Below are 7,139 nucleotides of genomic sequence, written 5' to 3'. Positions count from 1 at the left end.
TGTGCTTAAACAGGGAAGCCTAAAGAGCAAAGGATGCTCACGTTCTTCTCTGCAGTAGAAAAAGTCAGATGTTATTCCGGAACTCTTTGATTGCTTTTCCTAATACTGCTCTATTTGCCCAAAAATAAAACGGAAATGTAGCAGGGTAAAAAGAAATTATTTCCCTCTCATTCCTCAGGAAAAAGCTGCTTTATTGCAAAGAGTGAACCTCGTTTTTCACACCTCCGCGGCCAGGCCGCCTCACCGCTGATCCCTCCGCGGGCAGGATCGCATAACAAGTAGTCCCTCCAGCGGATCCCTCCGCGGCCAGGACCGCATCACCGCGGGTCCCCTCTGGCAGATCCCTCTGTTATCAATGGTATTGTGATGTTGGCTTTTCGAATGTTACATCATTGTTATGGATTTATTGTGATGTTGGTTTTTTTATGTTCCTTAATGTTAGAAAAGCTTTGCCTGGGTTCTGTAATGTAATGCTGTAGAATGTCTGTAGTTTGGGTGGTGAGTTTGGGAAGGATGGGGGGGGGTCTTCACATTCCTGGAAAATCTTATCAGAAGAAAAGAACCCGAAAGCAGACGGAATGGAGCCAAGGAAAAAGATAAGACTGATAAGATGATACTCAGCAACTCCAAAGAATTAATGAATTATGCATGATGGTGATGAATACGAAATAAGCGATGTACTTTTACAGACGATCTTTTGGATGTAAAAGTGTGCCTTTGGATCTCTGCCGAAGCACCCGGCCGGCCGTAACACCCTTGTTGCTGTTGTCTCCTAATTGTCCCTTTTATTAAACTTTCCTTAAAATTTTACAAAGAGTGAACCTCGTTTTTCACAATGGTTAGTTGGCAGCCACATGAGATCAGGTTCTTGCCGTGATTGAAAATTGCAAGAAAATATTCAGAGTGCCTTCCTGGTCCAGGTGGATGTAATTCAAGACTCTGTATGTGAAGGAGCGCTGGCTGGAGGTGCCTCAGGAAATCTGCAGACCTGGTGTTGTGAGCCCACATTTTGGAGACATATCCCAACAGATGCCTCTGCAAGCTGTATGGCCTGTCTGAGGTGGAAACCAAGCACGTGGAAAAACACTGTGCAATGAGTTAACCTTTGAAGAATGAATTTCCCAGCAAGGTACAGGAATGCTTTTGGTTTGTGCCTTTGTTACCTGTACATCAATAATATGGTCAATCTTTCCAGAGAGCCTGGCATAAATAGAGAGTAGAGGAAACATAGTGAACCTGTTTCTGTGCTCTTTCATTCATCATCTCGTCTCACCCTCACCATATTCTCCAATTTCATTTGTTGGAAAAACTCTTCAAGTAAAGAAATTAAGTCAAATTTGTGCTTCCCCCCCACCCCCCCCCCCCTTTTTTTTTTTTTAATTGCCTTTCCCACCCCCCCCCCCTTTTTTTTTTTTTAATTGCCTTCTTTCCTGTAAGCCATCAGGGGCTTTTTCTTGCTTGTTTCTGTTTGTTTGCTTTCTGGATTCTTTCTGTCTTCAGTGTTTGCATCTTGCTCTATTGTCACATGTAGTTTTTTGGCTTTTCTGGAGGTGTCAGACAAGGGGAACTGTGCAGTAAGCCATATCCAGACTTTGCTCTACTAGCTCTAGTTAAAACATCACAAAGTTTCATTGCTCTGTTCAGGTAAATCTCTCCTACTGAATCATTGTTCTCCTATTCTAGTGTCGCCCTGGAGGGGCAAGAGATCATCTAGGCTTAAAACATCAGCAAATACAAGAAAACCCTCAAAGCCCAGGGGCGGGAGAAATCACCCATCTCCCTGAGAAGACTGGGTATACGTTCCTTTCTGTTCCATATCTGGACCACATCTCTTTCTGATGTGATTGCCAGACAGTGGCCCTTTACAAGAACATTGTCAGCTGGCAGTATTCATAGCAGTCGTGTGTTTCTTTCAGCAGAGATTTAATGTAAGTTTAGTGGTGTCTGCAGTTCACAATCAGGTGAGGAAAGGAGTCAGTTTCTGCTCTGGTTGTGCTATAGCTGTTAGAGCAGGAATTTCCTTTCTGCCTTTTTTACCATCTTATTTGTACTGCTTATACTTTATGGCTGTGATTTTTAGCGTATGTCATGAGTTTCTCTGATGCTGCTAGCAGTTCCCTGCCTGTGCTTTGCTAGGAGGGGGCAGTGTCCTGATGCTTTTGACATAAGGTGTATTTGTTGGCTGCAGTGCATTCCCATTGGACACCAGAAGCAAGGCCTTGCAGTGGAAGGAGGTGGTGGGGGGGGCGTGTCTTGAAAGAGGTTACTGCATTAAACATCTGCTAGAGGAGGAAGTTTCCACAATAACTGGGTTAATAGTCCACTTCTGGAGTGTAAGCTGGGGGCAATCCTTTGTCCAGCCCCAGCCATGTGCAGCACACAGCAGCAAACGTGGCTTGCAGAGGCTGGGGTGCAGAGCAGGACCTGTTGCCTGCTCCTACATTAAAAGGGAGGAGGGAGAGGAAGCCTTTGCAGCTGGGTTGAGTGCAGGCTGCTGCCAGCAGTTGTCTAGAAGCATTCCTCACTGCTTCGAGTTCTGGGAGTGATGCTTCAGAGAAAAATCTCCCCTGACTTTTTTCAACCACAAGTCTTTGTCATGTGTAACAGGGTGGAGTTCTCTGCTCCACTCTTCCCCAAGTTTTTCAGCTGTGGGAGATAGGGGAGGGAAAAAATTTAATCAGACTTCTTAAATTTGTTACTTTCCAGGGGCTGCAGGACTGCGTCTCCAAAACCATGCTTGGAATTCATCTTGCTCACAAAATTTCATGATCTCAAGAAAGAATTCCTACTCCTATTTCCAAATCTCTTATGATTGTGGTTGGTTTTGTTTGTTTGTTTGGTTGGTTGTTTTTTTACTTGGTGTAGGAATTCAGGCTGCTCAAGGTCCACAATTTACGCCTGACTGAATGAATGTCAAATTGGATTTTCAGGGAATATATTAGGAAGCTATGTAAAATAAGGCTCTAGTGGAGAAGCAGGAAAGAACACACACATCCTTGCTTTACTTTACACTGGAAAATTTATTTATTTATTTGTTTTGGTACTGAAGAGGAAAAACCTTACAGTTTAATACAAGGCTTCTGGGTTTTATTTTGTGTTGAAAACTGGTTACCTTATTTAGCTTTCTCATTTTCTTAGAAAAATCAGAAGTTGAACTATTTTCTGCATGATTGCTGAATGCTTAAATCAAGTCCATACAGAACCTTTGAATAACACAAACCAAAGTGGAGAGTTCAATAGAAGTCTGACAGATAAATGTTTCAAATAACAGCAGCTTAAAAGATGAATGGTTGATGTTTTCCCCTTTCTTATGTTTAAGTTATTGGCAAAGGAATGGTATTTCATATGCGTAGAAGGATATTCTTGCCCTTGAAAAACATTTCCAGTAACTTGGTATTGAAAACAAGTCATGGTGGACATGCAGGTTATTAACACATTTGAGATCATAACAGACATGTCTTTTTTCCAAATAGTTTGGCTGAATCAAGTAAATAAAAGAAACCTGAAGATCTACTATTTCTTTATCTGTGTTTTGTGTATTTCCTTAGATGTGAACTTAGGAACCAAAATCAAATGCTTAAGATCTTTCATTATTTTTTTTCCTGTCTTTGTGTCTTCCATCAAGCCTAAGTTCATGACTGGAAATCTGGCTTCCCATGGCTGGGATGGCCAGGCCTGGAGAGTGATGGTGAATGGAGTTGCATCCAGTTGGTGGATTGGTCACTAGTGGGATTCCCCAGAGCTCAGTCCTGTTTCAGATCTTTACTGATGACCTGGACGACGGCATTGAGTACACCCTCGGTCGGTTTGCAGATGACACCAAGGTGAGTGGGAGTCTGCTGGAGGGAAGGAAGGCTCTGCAGAGGGATCTGGACAGAGCTGGGTCCTGTGCTTGTGTCACAACAGCCCCATGCAGTGCTACAGGCTTGTGGCAGAGTGGCTGGAAAAATGCCCATTGGAGAAAAGCCCTGGGGGGGTGCTGGTTGATGGGCAGCTGAACATGAGCCAGCTGTGCCCAGGTGGCCAAGAAGTCCAGTGGCATCTTGGCTTGTATCAAGAACAGTGTGGCCAGCAGAACCAGGGCAGTGATCATCCCCCTGGACTCAGTACTGGTGAGGCCACACCTCAAATCCTGAGTTTAGTTTTGAGCCCCTCGCTACAAGAGAGGTTCTGCAGTGGGTCCAGAAAAGGGCAATGGAGCACAAGTCTGATGAGAAGTGGCTGAGAGAGCTGGGGTTGTTTAGCCTGGAGGAATACGGTTCAGGAGGGACCTTACCACTCTCTACAACTGCCTGAAAGAAGGTTGTAAATGGGGATTGGTTTCTTCCAAGTAACAAACAACAGGACAAGAGGGAAAGGCTTCAAGTTTCATCGATGTGTGTGTGTGTTAGACTGGATATTAGGAAAAATTACTTCACTGAAAGGGTGGTCAGGCATTGGAACAAGCTGTCCAGGGAAGTGCTAGAGTCACCATACCTGAAAACATTCAAATAACATGTAGATGTGGCACTTAAGGGCATGGTTTATTGGTGAAGATGGCACTGCGGGGTTAACAGTTGGACTCAATGATCTTAAAGGTCTTTTCTAACCTTAATGATTCAATGGTTCTGTGCCAAATTGGTTTTTAAAAGCATTACATTGACTGTTTTTTCTAAGCTGGTGATTATCCCTCTAAAAGTCTAAAGTGGACTGAAGATTCTTCCTCCCTCTCACATATTGGAATAAAGAAAATAAACTGAAGGTAGCCAGAATTATCTTAAGTATGAATTCAGATGTGAGAATAGGAGTATCGCCCTTGCTGTTGACCATTAGATTCTAGGGACTGAACTGAAAATGGGGAAAAAAAGTAATACTTTATTCATCTGCTGTTTCTTATGGCGTGCATTGTCTTTTAAAGGTGTCTGTTGGATATTGTTATGAGATTGCACATTGTTTTAAAATAAAAAGCAGTAAATAATCCCTGAGAAATTGTCAAGAAAGATGTTTCCTTTTTATTAAAACACAATATTAATAGATAATAATTAGATTAGAAAAATCCCTCTATTTACTAAACACTTTTTGTCAGTTGTTTTGTTATACATTTGTTCAGTATGAACTTGCCTTGCTCTCTGTACTGTTTAAAAAATCTGCTGTTCACCATGCATTAATTCAAAGAACACAGTTAAGTCACACTACTTTCGTATCACTGGAGGCCTAAGATCACTCATGAGCTATTTGTTAATGTCTGTACCGTAAAATGATATTTCCTTGATTTCACTAAGCAGAAATTATAGAAATACAAAAAACCCTACATCATGACTTCTCATTTTTACAGTCCTCAAGCAAATGCCCAAATAAAATGGCAAATAGTCCACTTAGAGGAGAAAAAAAGGAACTGAAACAAACCAAATATAACTCCGACTTTGAAAGTATGAAGAGTTTAGTCATTAGCACTTGGAATGCTTTCTGTATTAGCTGCAGGGATTTCATGGTACTGACACAACTTCAGATGGTGCACTTAACACTTTGCTAAATTATTTGCACATTTTTGTCTGTTTCAGCTGGCATCACTGCTTTGGAAATCTTCAGTGTCTCTTTTATCATAGCACACAGGTATCAAGTCACAGGAAAGTGTGCCTCATTTGGAAAAAATCAGCTCAACTTGACTATGATACAAAATCCACAGAACTTTTTTTTCTTGCTGAGTTAATTTGTGGTGCTCTCGTGGTGTTCCTGTGGATGGAATTTTACTGTCAAGACTTTGGTCTATTCAAAAAAGTTCTTCAAGAAGAGAAATGTGGGAAGGAAAGGTACATCATTCTTGTGGGGATGAGGAAGAGAGAGGAAGATAGAAGTTCAGTACCTGCACGTTGTCAGGCATACATACCCAGAAAAAAATCACTCCAATTAAGTTATGTTGATAAAAAAATAGGCCATATATATTGATGAATATTGTTTAAACTGTCTGTTAGATTCAGGAGGAAAATTAAAAATAACTATAAAGGAAATACGTAGCATTCTTTCAAGATAATGGGCTTTCCACCTCCTTTTCAAAAAAGCGATGGGAGCTCCAGAAAGCTTTACAAATACATTATCCATCATTTTGCTGTTTTCTAGAAATTGCAGCGCTAACAGAATTCAGTGGAATTCGTTTACAAATACATGGGTAGCAATACTATTAAAATGTCTTTTAGTTTTAGTTGAATTTTCAAGAAGTGATGCAGGTTAAATTCTGTATGAAATAAAGAATAGGTTTAAAAACTCAACAAGAAGTTTGTATTAACCAGTATGACTGGAAGTACACTAATGTCCAAATTCTTCAGAAACAGCTATGGCAATTTATGGATTAAACAGCTTTAAAAGTCATTCCTATTCCTATTTGTACTTTCTTTTTTCCTAGACTGTAGTACTGTGCTACTTCATCTACATACAAAATGAAATTAAGATGGTGAAATAAGTTCTGCCATGACTTAAAATGAATGTAGGCACTCTAGGAATGTTACCTTACAATGTAGCATTGAAAAGAAAAATCATACAGTTATAATTCAGTCATGCTTGCACATAAGGATAAATGTATAGTGTCGAGATAGAACTGTTTTATGGAAAACAAAGCCAGTTATCTGGGTCATTCCAGGAACTTTCAACTAATGAGTCATTTCACGCAGATCTCATATAGGTTTGTTTGATAGTTTTCAAAATGCTGTAAAGGCAGCCTTTAAGCATAGAGGAAAATATATTGTGGATTATAATTTCAGTCATTCAACTAAACTGTTTAGGAGAAAATCAATTGTAAAAATTTAGTTACAATGGCATTGCTACTTTAAAAGGATTTGTGATGAAATATTTGTTTCTGCTTCAATTAATAATTTAGGGCTGCCAAGCATAAACAGGGTTTGGTGACCTGAAATGACTTTTAATTCAGTTAAATGAATTTTAAAAAATAGTAGCTCAAAAAAATCATTCTCATAGCAAAGTTTATTTCTCTAGCTATTAAAAGCAAATTTACATCTGTGTATCTCATTTCATAAATTTCTTGAAATTACCTATGAAAGTATGATGTGTTAACAAAATATTTAGCTTTATTAAGGGGCATGAAAGTTAATTTTTCTTTTAGAAACTGCATATACAACAAATATCAGAACAGGATTTTCATTTTCATT

General features: G+C 39.9%; 1 long non-coding RNA gene across 1 annotated transcript; it reads left to right on the top strand.

The window, feature by feature from the left end:
• The first annotated feature begins 399 nt into the window (after nt 1-399).
• LOC108449330 lies at nt 400-7,130 on the top strand. Its single transcript, XR_001865492.1, has 3 exons — nt 400-1,129; nt 3,626-3,824; nt 5,541-7,130. It is a non-coding gene; the product is annotated as an uncharacterized LOC108449330 (long non-coding RNA).
• Nucleotides 7,131-7,139: the final 9 nt, after the last annotated feature.

Source organism: Corvus brachyrhynchos, unplaced genomic scaffold, assembly GCF_000691975.1.
Source record: "Corvus brachyrhynchos isolate BGI_N302 unplaced genomic scaffold, ASM69197v1 scaffold249, whole genome shotgun sequence".
In the NCBI taxonomy this organism is placed as follows: Eukaryota; Metazoa; Chordata; class Aves; order Passeriformes; family Corvidae; genus Corvus; species Corvus brachyrhynchos.
The sequence above is the reverse complement of the archived record's forward strand: the minus strand, read 5'-3'. Positions and strand labels throughout refer to the sequence as shown.